Source organism: Medicago sativa, chromosome 7 (assembly GCF_051527215.1).
Source record: "Medicago sativa cultivar Bolivia chromosome 7, Bolivia_mono, whole genome shotgun sequence".
Lineage (NCBI taxonomy): Eukaryota > Viridiplantae > Streptophyta > Magnoliopsida > Fabales > Fabaceae > Medicago > Medicago sativa.
Window position 1 is genome coordinate 79598704 of NC_140755.1, and position 12378 is coordinate 79611081.

The window sequence follows — 12378 nt, forward strand, 5'->3', positions numbered from 1 at the left end:
TTCAAATCTGAAACATTGTTCAAGGTAGAATAGATATGTAACATCTCATCTTAGAAGTAATAGGTAAATTAGCACAACTGTTTAGTTGTATCGAGACTCAGTGACGGATCCAAGATTTTTGAATAGTGGGGGCACTATATATAAAAATTTATAGCATTAATAATTGTCCTCTACGATTATTCATATTATGGAAACTTTGAATGATATGTCTCTATAAAAATAACTAAATAATCATTTAATCAGTCATTCCCTACTTGATTTCGCATCTGATTCTTAATAATAGTTTGAGATATATGATGATAGGTGTAGGTCAAGAGAGAAATGATTTGTGATAAGTGTGATCTATGTGGTTAAAATGTCAACTATTAATACATTATACTATCAAAAAAAATTGTTTCTAAAAATTTTGTGTGGGCACAAGCCCACAAATCCTACAACCTGCATCCGTCCCTGCTGATCGAGTCATATATCAGAACTGATGTATAATTAAGTTGTATGTAGTGATGGAAAAGCATGGATGTGAATGTGTTTGTGTATGACTATATACACTTGAACCGACAATTATTTCCATAACAGCAATTACACGTTTCTTTGTAAACAATAGTTTTTCATGCACGATGTAGAGATTAATACTGTTTTTAATTGAGATTTATTTAAGAACTTGAGTTTATTTTCTTTCAAAAAAAAAAAAAAGAACTTGAGTTTATAATAAATATTTTTTTTATTTAATCTGAAACATGAATCTATTATTTACATTTCATTACAAAGGAGATTTTTGTCATATGTCACGACAGGCACAATTCAGGAATCTCGCAAATATGTTTCGGTGTCAGACACGGACACATGTTGCTGCAACCAATGTTATTGTTTGCGAGAAACAACTATTTCCTTGCTAGAAATACTGTTTTTAGACACGCTTGGTAGCTAAAAAGAGGAATTAGGTTGCTAGTGCCTATGGCGGGTCATGATTTAGTCACACTATATGAGCATGATAAGGCTCAATGAGGTCAATTTCAGCAAACTATACATTTGTAACAAATTTAATAAATTATGAACAATGAGTCCACATAAAGAAAATGCATCCCTATTAACGAGAGGATTTCATTCACTATTGGATTTGGAACTAGACCTGTGCATTTAAAACTGATGAGATTTGACACAACCAAAGTATCGATATTGTTTAGGAAAATACTCAAGGTTTATGCATAAATTTTGTGTAAACCTCCTTATCTTTGCGATCACCTCTTTCTAAATTTTAAATTGCATTTGTGATTATTACACAATGATGAGAATAGTTAGTTTTGCTCTCTTACTTGCCATGCAAGTAACAGATATTAGGGTTACTGTATGCTATAGCTTGTTCATGTTAGGATATGGTACTCCCTATTATGTGTATATATAACCAATGTACTCATTCAATCATCAATAACAATTTACTTTTCTTCATTTTCTCTTGCTTCCTAATATGGTATCACGCGCCTTCTCTCAATAAGGGAAATGTTGTTACGATCCATAACGGTTTCGCAACCGTTTTACTCCTCCGCTGCACCTTCTTCTCCGATCATCCTTCTGATCGTTGTTTCTTGTTTTTCGGTGTTGATTCTTGTTTATCCACCGTGATTCTTGTTTTCTTGTGGTTGATTCAACCTTTTCGCCATTGAATTTCACAGTTCCATTTTTTTTCTTGCTATTCTTCATCTTCTTTCTTTAAGTTTTTCATACTCTGTTTTTGCTACCTGCAATCTTCTCTGTATTTCTATGGCGCCTCGTAATTCATCTCCTGATACTGAATCGGTTTACTTTGTTCATCCTAGTGAGAATCCAAATTCTCTTCCTATTACTCCCAAACTCACCGGTTCCAACTACATTGCATGGAGTCGTACAGTTGAACGTTCTTTGGGAACGAAGAACAAGCTAGGTTTCATCAATGGTTCTATTCCTATGCCTGATGAAGATGATTTGAACTATGCAGCTTGGGAACGATGTAATCATCTTGTGCAATCATGGCTCATCAATTCTGTTTCAGAATCTATTGCACCAACCATTGTTTTCTGTGACACTGCTCTTGAGGTTTGGCTTGATTTGAAAGAACGTTTCTAAAAAATTGATCGTATTCGCATAGCTAATTTGCGTTCATCTGTTAATAATCTGAAACAAGGCTCTAAGAGTGTTTTGGATTATTTTACTGAGATGAAATCACTTTGGGAGGAATTATCCTCACACATACCAATTCCAAATTGTGTTTGTGTTCATCAATGTCGTTGTATTGCTTCTAGAACTGCTAAGATTCATAGGAATGAAGACCAGATAATGCAGTTTCTCACTGGTTTAAATGATCAATTCTCTGTGGTTCGCACTCAAGTGCTTCTTCTTGATCCTCTTCCCTCTTTGAACAAGGTTTACTCTTTAGTTGTTCAAGAGGAGAGTAAGCATGGTTCTCTTCCATCTTTAAGTGTTGTTGATGATACTTTTATTCAAATCAATGCCACTGATACTAGAAGACCTCAAGGGCGTGGCAAGAGTTCTTCACAAACTAAACCTTCTAGGTTTTGCACCTTTTGCAACCGTGATAATCACACTGTTGATTTTTGTTACATGAAACATGGGTATCTGATGACAGTCAGTCATGCACTATTTTTAGAGTCTTTTTCATGATATTTTTGAGTTCACAAGCAAGTTTAAGCAGCAAGAAGAGCAAGAAAAGCAAGAAAATTGGAAGACTTGGAATCCAGGAATCGCGGTACGATTTTCACCATCGTAATACGATTTTTGAAGTCAGAACGCATGTTTTTGAAGAAGCTTAATCGCAGTACGATTCAACCAATCGTGATACGATTTCAAAAAGGATCTGGAAGGAAATTAGGGTTTAATGGACTAATCGTGGTACGATTTATCTAATCGTAGTACGATTTTGGGCGAACAGAATTGCCTATTTAAACTGAAGTCAGTCTCAAGCAAAAGAGAAAAAGTAATACATGGAGGTGTCACTAGCATTAAGAAAACTAATTGGGCCTAAACAATAATAGGTCACGTGGAGAAATTGGGAAACAAACAACTTGTGCAAAAAGAAAGGAAGTAGGTTACTTGCATTAACCTATAAAAAGAAAGTTGCTGCACAGTAGGATTCACGTTTTGCTTTTGGAAGCCAATTCACGATTTGGAAAGGCAAGAGGCACGCATCGCGAGAGAGGAGGCCACACAATGGAATCACGTGTTGATATAAGGGAGCTACAAGCATAAAGGGAAGATAACAGGAAGGGAAAATAAAGCTCACAAATGGTTTCATGGTTAATTTTGTTTTCCTTTCTATTTATTTGTATCTTTATGTCTAGCTAATTTCCTCGAGATTAGGTCTGAGATGAATCTGATGTAACTCTGTTTGAACCATGTTGCTGTGAAACTCTGTTTATTGTGAATGACAATTTAGTTTTTATTCAATTCAATTGTTCTTAATGCTTTTTATATCCTGATCAAATATAAACATGATTTAGTGAGAATGAATGACTACTGACCATAGCTTTCTACTTAGACCTAATTGAATTGTTCTAATAAACATGGTTAGTCTAGGAATAGATAATCGTTTGTTAGTGATATTAGGTTAACGTGCTTAAACCTTCAAAGATTATTAGACCACCTAAGGAATTAGGGGCTGTAGTTTGAGAAGAGGGTCCTAACTCAAGGGATTGATTATGACTATTTTGTTAACTATCGTGGAATTAGAAAATCATTCATAAGAATAGGTGCAGCATACCAATTAGGGGAACTCAGAGGATTCGAAAGACCTGATCTCATCTCTCCATATATTTTCCAAACAAATCTTTATTTTATGTTATTTAATTTTATGCAAATCAAATCTACTGCCTAGTGGCAAACAAAATATTTTACACATCCTAGATATTAACCTTATTGCTGAATTGAGATTAACACAGTCCTCGTGGGATCGATATTTTTACTACTTCGATGCATTTTTAGTACACTTGCTAAAAGTCTATCAAGTTTTTGGCGCCGTTGCCGGGGACTGTTAAGTCATTTCAGTTTGGCAATTTTGTTTTTATTTAGGATTTCAGTCATTTATATTTTTGTATATATATATTAAAAAAAAAATATTATGCTCTTTGTTTTCTTTTCATTGTACTGTGCTACTGAAAAGTTTATCCAAGTTTTGCAGCTATGATAGACAGGGTACTCCTCTATGACACAGAAGAGATTGCTAAGTTGCAGTATGAAAAATATATGCTATCTTTTAAGATCAAAATTTTGGACAACAAAATCTCGAGTTGTGGTCATTATGAGGCGAATCAACCAGGTAGTGATGGTGAAGGAAAGAAAGAGGTGATCAACATCGATTACAATACTCAACTTCAGAATATTTTAGATGATTTCTTGGTGTCAAATCAAGTTTTATTTGAAATGTTTGATGTTCAGTGTGGTGATCTTGTTGAGAAAGCACATGAGTCTCAGAGGAAGCTGGTTCAGATGGAGATTGAGTGTCACAAGGTTGTGGTGGAAGAAAATCCAAAAGTGAGGAGTGCTGACATTTTCCCGAAGTCTGAACAAACAGGGGTTAAAGAAATCACTCATGTGCAAATGGATAGACGTCCTTCTCTAAGGTGGGAGAGCTTAAATTCCAAAGGTTTAGCTGTGAGCGCATGGGAGCATCTACTTCTTTGTTACAAATACATGGAATTCCTACCAAACAAGAGGAAGAAGAAGGATGATGTGTTCTTTCTGACATATTTGCCACCCTAACAGTGGTTGAAGCGTCAAGCTCAATGACGTAAAAGAAAGCGCTTGGTGGGAGGCAACCCATCCTTTTTATTATGTCTTTATTTTCAGTATTTTATTTTTATTGTTGAGTCAGACAATTGTCAGTATGTTTGAATAACTCAGTGGTATCCCCCTGTTATGTGATTGAATCTGAACTTGTTTATTATTGATGAATTTGCTTGTTTGTTGACTTTTTACAGTTTAGTAACAAATATTTGTTCAAGTGGTATTCCAAAAGTTCAAAAGGAGGAGTGACTTGGTATTTCAAAGGCGAAGTGTACGGCATTAAAGATAGGTAGTCACAACTCCCAGATATCTAAACTGTAAGGATTCATGGCCAAATTTTATTTTTCCAATTTACTTATATAGAGTGTTCCATGCATTTACATTTCTAGAACTTGCGATTTTTCTTTACTGTTGATTGATCTTTGTCATTAGCACACTGAGGCAAAAGTGCTTGGTCCTGTGAGCCTTTTGAAGCCTACCCTGATTTTAATTGTATATATTATCCATTTATTAGCCAATTTGAGCCGGTAGGATTAGAACTTTTTGTTCGGTGACAAACTACATTACAAGCCTAGAGACTTTTAGGATTTGTCCCTTAATGTATTTTCTGAGTTAAGACATTGTAGTATGTTGCTAATGATTAAGTTTGGGGTTGCTATTGGAATTTGCAACCAACTAAGTTTGGGGTGGGGGTACTAGAGAATTAGAGAACAAAAAAATGAAAGAAAAAGAAAAATTGTCATGCAAAATATACACAAAAATGGTGTATGAAAAAAAAAAATGAAAATGAATGATGAAAAAGGGACAAAACATTGAAAATCCGAGTAACTTCAAACTCGATTGTCCCTAAATGTTAAAAATATTCTCTAGTACCTTTACATTGATTGTTATTCCAAAAGGGTGAATGAATGATGGATTGAAATTTTGTGCTATAACTTCCGTAGGAATGCCTAACTCAAATTTTGTGTAGCCTACTTATCCAAATTTATCCCACCTTCACCTAAGCCCCGTTATAACCCTTAAAGACCTCAAAAGTGTGTATTGACATTGATATTGATTGACGTTTAGAAACTTTTCAAGCGTATGGTAATATGTAGATTGCATGTCGACTGTGAACCCTATTCAAATTGTTGCGTGGAGTTGTGAATTGGTGGTTGCTAACAAGTCAAACTAGCTCATCTTTAGCTAGTAAGGTGTTGAACTTTTGGGTACTATCGCTTGATCAGGTAATTGTTATTTTACTGTCGATTGTCAATATTGCAAGTAGATTCCTTGAGGACAAGGAATGGTTTAAGTTTGGGGTTGTGATGACAGTCAGTCATGCACTATTTTTAGAGTCTTTTTCATGATATTTTTGAGTTCACAAGCAAGTTTAAGCAGCAAGAAGAGCAAGAAAAGCAAGAAAATTGGAAGACTTGGAATCCAGGAATCGCGGTACGATTTTCACCATCGTAATACGATTTTTGAAGTCAGAACGCATGTTTTTGAAGAAGCTTAATCGCAGTACGATTCAACCAATCGTGATACGATTTCAAAAAGGATCTGGAAGGAAATTAGGGTTTAATGGACTAATCGTGGTACGATTTATCTAATCGTAGTACGATTTTGGGCGAACAGAATTGCCTATTTAAACTGAAGTCAGTCTCAAGCAAAAGAGAAAAAGTGAGTCCAGGAAGCAATTCATAGTGGCATATATTTGAGTTGATAATACATGGAGGTGTCACTAGCATTAAGAAAACTAATTGGGCCTAAACAATAATAGGTCACGTGGAGAAATTGGGAAACAAACAACTTGTGCAAAAAGAAAGGAAGTAGGTTACTTGCATTAACCTATAAAAAGAAAGTTGCTGCACAGTAGGATTCACGTTTTGCTTTTGGAAGCCAATTCACGATTTGGAAAGGCAAGAGGCACGCATCGCGAGAGAGGAGGCCACACAATGGAATCACGTGTTGATATAAGGGAGCTACAAGCATAAAGGGAAGATAACAGGAAGGGAAAATAAAGCTCACAAATGGTTTCATGGTTAATTTTGTTTTCCTTTCTATTTATTTGTATCTTTATGTCTAGCTAATTTCCTCGAGATTAGGTCTGAGATGAATCTGATGTAACTCTGTTTGAACCATGTTGCTGTGAAACTCTGTTTATTGTGAATGACAATTTAGTTTTTATTCAATTCAATTGTTCTTAATGCTTTTTATATCCTGATCAAATATAAACATGATTTAGTGAGAATGAATGACTACTGACCATAGCTTTCTACTTAGACCTAATTGAATTGTTCTAATAAACATGGTTAGTCTAGGAATAGATAATCGTTTGTTAGTGATATTAGGTTAACGTGCTTAAACCTTCAAAGATTATTAGACCACCTAAGGAATTAGGGGCTGTAGTTTGAGAAGAGGGTCCTAACTCAAGGGATTGATTAGGACTATTTTGTTAACTATCGTGGAATTAGAAAATCATTCATAAGAATAGGTGCAGCATACCAATTAGGGGAACTCAGAGGATTCGAAAGACCTGATCTCATCTCTCCATATATTTTCCAAACAAATCTTTATTTTATGTTATTTAATTTTATGCAAATCAAATCTACTGCCTAGTGGCAAACAAAATATTTTACACATCCTAGATATTAACCTTATTGCTGAATTGAGATTAACACAGTCCTCGTGGGATCGATATTTTTACTACTTCGATGCATTTTTAGTACACTTGCTAAAAGTCTATCAGTATCCCAATGTGAATAATCGTATGAATCAACCTTGTGTCAATGCTGCTGCACAAGAAGATTCAGATGCTGCTACTTCGTCTGCTGGTTCACATACTTCTGTAAATTCCAATATCAGTTTTTCTCAGGACAAGTTGTCTCAACTTGTATCCATGCTCCAATAGGCAAACTTAGTTGTCCCTGCATATTCCACTCCACAAGCAACTTCCAATCACATTGCTGCTAGTCCTCTTCTTTCCACCAACATTTCAGCTACTAAGTCTTCTGTAGGTATACCTGTATCTCTTTCCTCTTCTTCCACACAAAAACGTTCATTTTGGCTTGTTGATTCAGGTGCCAATGAGCACATTTGTTGTGATTCTACTTGTTTTACATCATTCTATAGAATTAAACCTGTCCATGTTTCTTTTCCCAATGGAAATATTGTTTTGGTTCATTATGCTGGCACAGTTGAATTTAACTCCAAGTTTTATCTTAACCATGTTCTTTTTTCGCCCCATTTTTTGCTCAACCTCATTTATGTAGCCAAATTATGTGAGTCTTTAACCTGTTTCTTTCATTTTTCTCTTGACAAATGTCTCATACAGGACCAACAATCTTTGAAGATGATTGGTTTGGCTAAACAATTGGATGGCTTACACAAATTTTATCCATCTAGCAGTGAATGCAATTTAGAACTTCCTAGTTTCAATAATAAAGCTTGTAATGCTATGTTATCTTCCCCTTGTAATAAAGATCAATCTTTTGTTCCTTCTGATGCCTTGTGGCACTTCAGATTAGGGCATTTGTCTTCTCAAAGACAACATACTATGTCTCTTTTGTATCCATCTATCAAGATTGATAATAATAAAAATGCTTGTGATTTGTGCCATTTTGCTAAACATAAACATTTACCATTTACCTCTAGCACTTCTTATGCCTCTAAATGTTTTGAACTCATTCACCTTGATATTTGGGGTCCTCTTTCTACTGCATCTGTTCATGGACATAGATATTTTTTAACCATTCTAGATGATCATAGTAGATTTCTTTGGATCATTCTTCTTAAAACCAAAGCTGAAGTTTCTGCTCATGTTAAAAATTTCATCACCTTGATTCAAAACCATTTCCACACCACTCCAAAATTCATAAGAACTGATAATGGTCATGAATTCATGTTATCTTCTTTTTACTCTTCACATGGTATTGTTCATCAAATATCTTGTGTTGAGACTACCCAACAAAATGGTAGGGTTGAAAGAAAGCACCGGCACATCCTCAATGTTGGTAGAGCTTTGTTATATCAGTCTAAATTACCCCCTTCCTATTGGTCCTATGCCATTCAACATGTTGTTTTCCTTATCAATAGAGTCCCCACACCTACTCTCAATAATCAATCTCCTTATCTTGTCCTCCATCACAAACTTCCTAATAGTTCTTTATTCAAAGTTTTTGGATGTCTTTGTTATGCATCTACTTTACATTCTCACAGAACAAAACTGAATCCTAGAGCTAGAAAATCTGTCTTCATAGGTTATCAGTCAGGATACAAGGGATTCACATTGTATGACCTTCATTCTAGAGAAATTTTTATCTTTAGACATGTCACTTTCCATGAAAACTTCCTTCCGTATCCACATTCTCCTTCTTCAACTTCTCCTGACTGGCAATATTTTTCACACTTTCATTCTTCACCTGTTGACACCGTCAACCATTCTCCACCCATCATTGATGATATTATTGCTCCTACTCAACCTTCACATGACCCTCCCTCTCCTCCACCATCCATACCACCCAATATCCCAAGACATTCAACGAGAAATACTACTACTCCATCCTACCTTCATGACTATATCTGCAATAATATTCATGCTTCTACATACCCTATATCTCATTATGTTTCTCATCATCATTTATCTAACAGTCATTCCTCTTTTGTTATGTCTCTCCATACTCAACCTGAGCCCAAAACCTATGCTGAGGCAAGTAAGCATGAATGTTGGAAGCATGCCATGCAAGTTGAACTTCAGGCTCTTGAGAAAACTGGTACTTGGAAATTGGTGGATTTACCACCAAATGTGAAGCCTATTGGTTGTAGATGGATTTACAAAGTAAAATTTCATGATGATGGTACTATTGAATGTTACAAGGCAAGATTAGTGGCAAAAGGGTACAATCAAATTAAGGGTTTAGATTATTTTGACACATACACTCCTGTTGCCAAAATTGACTACTTTCAGACTTGTAATTGCCTTGTCTTCCATTCATAATTGGCACATTCATCAACTTGATGTAAATAATGCCTTTTTGCATGGAGATCTGCAGGAAGATGTGTATATGATGATTCCTCCTGGCATCACATCCACCAAACCTAATCAAGTCTGCAAGTTGACCAAGTCTCTTTATGGTTTAAAGCAAGCCAGCAGAAAATGGTATGAAAAGCTGACTTCTGTGCTTTATGATCAACAATACACTCAGGCTGCATCTGATCACTCTCTTTTTGTTAAGAAAACTTCCACATCATTCACCATTCTTCTGGTATATGTTGATGACATCATCCTTGCAGGAAATTCACTCACTGAATTTGATCATATTAAGTTTGATCATATTAAGTCTATTTTGGATTCATTATTCAAAATCAAAGACTTAAGCATATTGAAATACTTCTTAGGCATTGAAGTGGCACACTCCAAATTGGGAATTTCATTATGCCAAAGAAAATATTGCCTAGATTTACTTGATGATACAGACACTCTGGGCTCTAAACCTATATCCACTCCTTCTGATTCATCCCTCAAGCTTCATTCAGATTCCAGTGCCCCTTTTGAAGATATTCCTGCTTACAGAAGATTGGTTGGAAGATTCCTATATCTTAACAACACCAGACCTGCTATTACATTCATTACTCAACAATTGAGCCTATTTCTTTCCAAACCTACACAAGCTCATCATTCAGCAGCTCTTAGAGTTCTCAAATTTCTCAAGAGTTGTCCTGGCAAAGGCTTATTCTTTCCCAGAAGCTCATCTATCACTTTATAGGGATTTTCAGATGCAGATTGGGTTGGATGTATCGATACAATAAGATCCATCTCTGGCCAATGTTTCTTCTTAGTCAATTCTTTAATCTCTTGGAGAACTAAGAAGCAAATCACTGTATCCAGATCCTCTTCTGAAGCTGAGTATAGAGCCTTAGCATCTGCAACTTGTGAACTCCAGTGGATCCTTTATCTTCTCAGAGATTTACACATCACATGTTCTAAGTTGCCAGTGTTATATTGTGATAATCACAGTGCTATTTACATTGCAGGTAACCCTGTCTTCCATGACCGTACCAAACATCTAGAAATTGATTGCCATTTAATTAGAGAAAAGTTGCAATCAGGAATTCTCAAGCTTCTGCTAGTGTCTTCACAAGATCAAGTGGATGATTTCTTCACAAAAGCATTGCTTCCCAAGACTTTCAATGTTCTTTTATCCAAGTTAGGGTTGATTAACATTTATCAACCACCAACTTGTGGGGGGCTATTATACAATGATGAGAATAGTTAGTTTTGCTCTCTTACTTGCCATGCAAGTAACAGATATTAGGGTTACTATATGCTATAGCTTGTTCATGTTAGGATATGGTACTCCCCATTATGTGTATATATAACCAATGTACTCATTCAATCATCAATAACAATTTACTTTTCTTCATTTTCTCTTGCTTCCTAATAGTGATCGTAGTTGCAACCAATGAGAATTTGAAATTGTTGGTATTGTAATTGTTGTCCGTCGTAGAGTGGGTCATGAAGGTTTATATATTCAAGATAGACTTGGGGAATTACCCCATATCTAAACCCCTTTAAGTAGAATACATTGTAAAAAAATTTGAATATTCATGGAGAGTTGAACTTAAAAATTCCCAATTTTGTGACATGAACAAAATTTATCAATCCAGTTGAACACGAACAGTCGCAAATCAACAATTAAAATACCAAGTTTAGTACCCAGAATACAACTATTAGACATGAATTAAACAAAACAAAATAAATCCAACAGCAATACGCCACAACAGTGCTCCAAAGGTATTACAGTCAATATATTACAAGCACATAAAACAGCATGAAACACAAGAACAAATTAAAATTTTGCAGATTTCCCTCCAACATTCTCCAAACTTTCCCACGAGCAAACACCCCAAAGCAAACTATTCCAGAGTACCGGAACAAACATTGCGCTGACTGAGTTTACGATTTAACATGCATCGAGATGGCCCAAAAGATAAGCACAAGACTCTGCATTCGGATAAATGGTACACCATCAAGAATCATTATAGCAACGGCCCAAACAAACGCCATAAAACCAAAAAGTCTGAGTGAGGAGGCCCATATTTGACCATGTTGGACCTTCATAAGTGATGGTTCGATCCACGCGTCGAAGAAAAGCCCAACAAAAATAATGCACAAGACTATAAGAAATGGAGCAATTTTTGCAATTTCACTACGTATGAACCGTAATTTAGGATATGATCTTGGCATAGTGTGTTTGTGGTTTTGCTTGTTTAGATTATTACATCTAATGGAGTTGTCTTTGAGCTGTGAAGTCATTTTTCCATCTCTGGCTAATAATGGTTGTGTAAATTCAACGTTTTTGTTATGTCCAGATAACTTGTTTCCGGTGGTGTTGTTCATTTGCAACTCTTTCAACTGCATAGAATGTTAGGAGGGTCAGGGAGGATAGTAAAAACATCAAAAAAATCACAATAAGTCTTAGATTTTTAAAATTAAGTCTAATGAAAATCAATTATTTTTCTACATCAATCAACTTTAGAGGTAATTTACATGCCCCTTAAATTCATAATATTATCATTGAAATAATTTAAATGAAATTCAAATAAACTATTTCACATTTATTG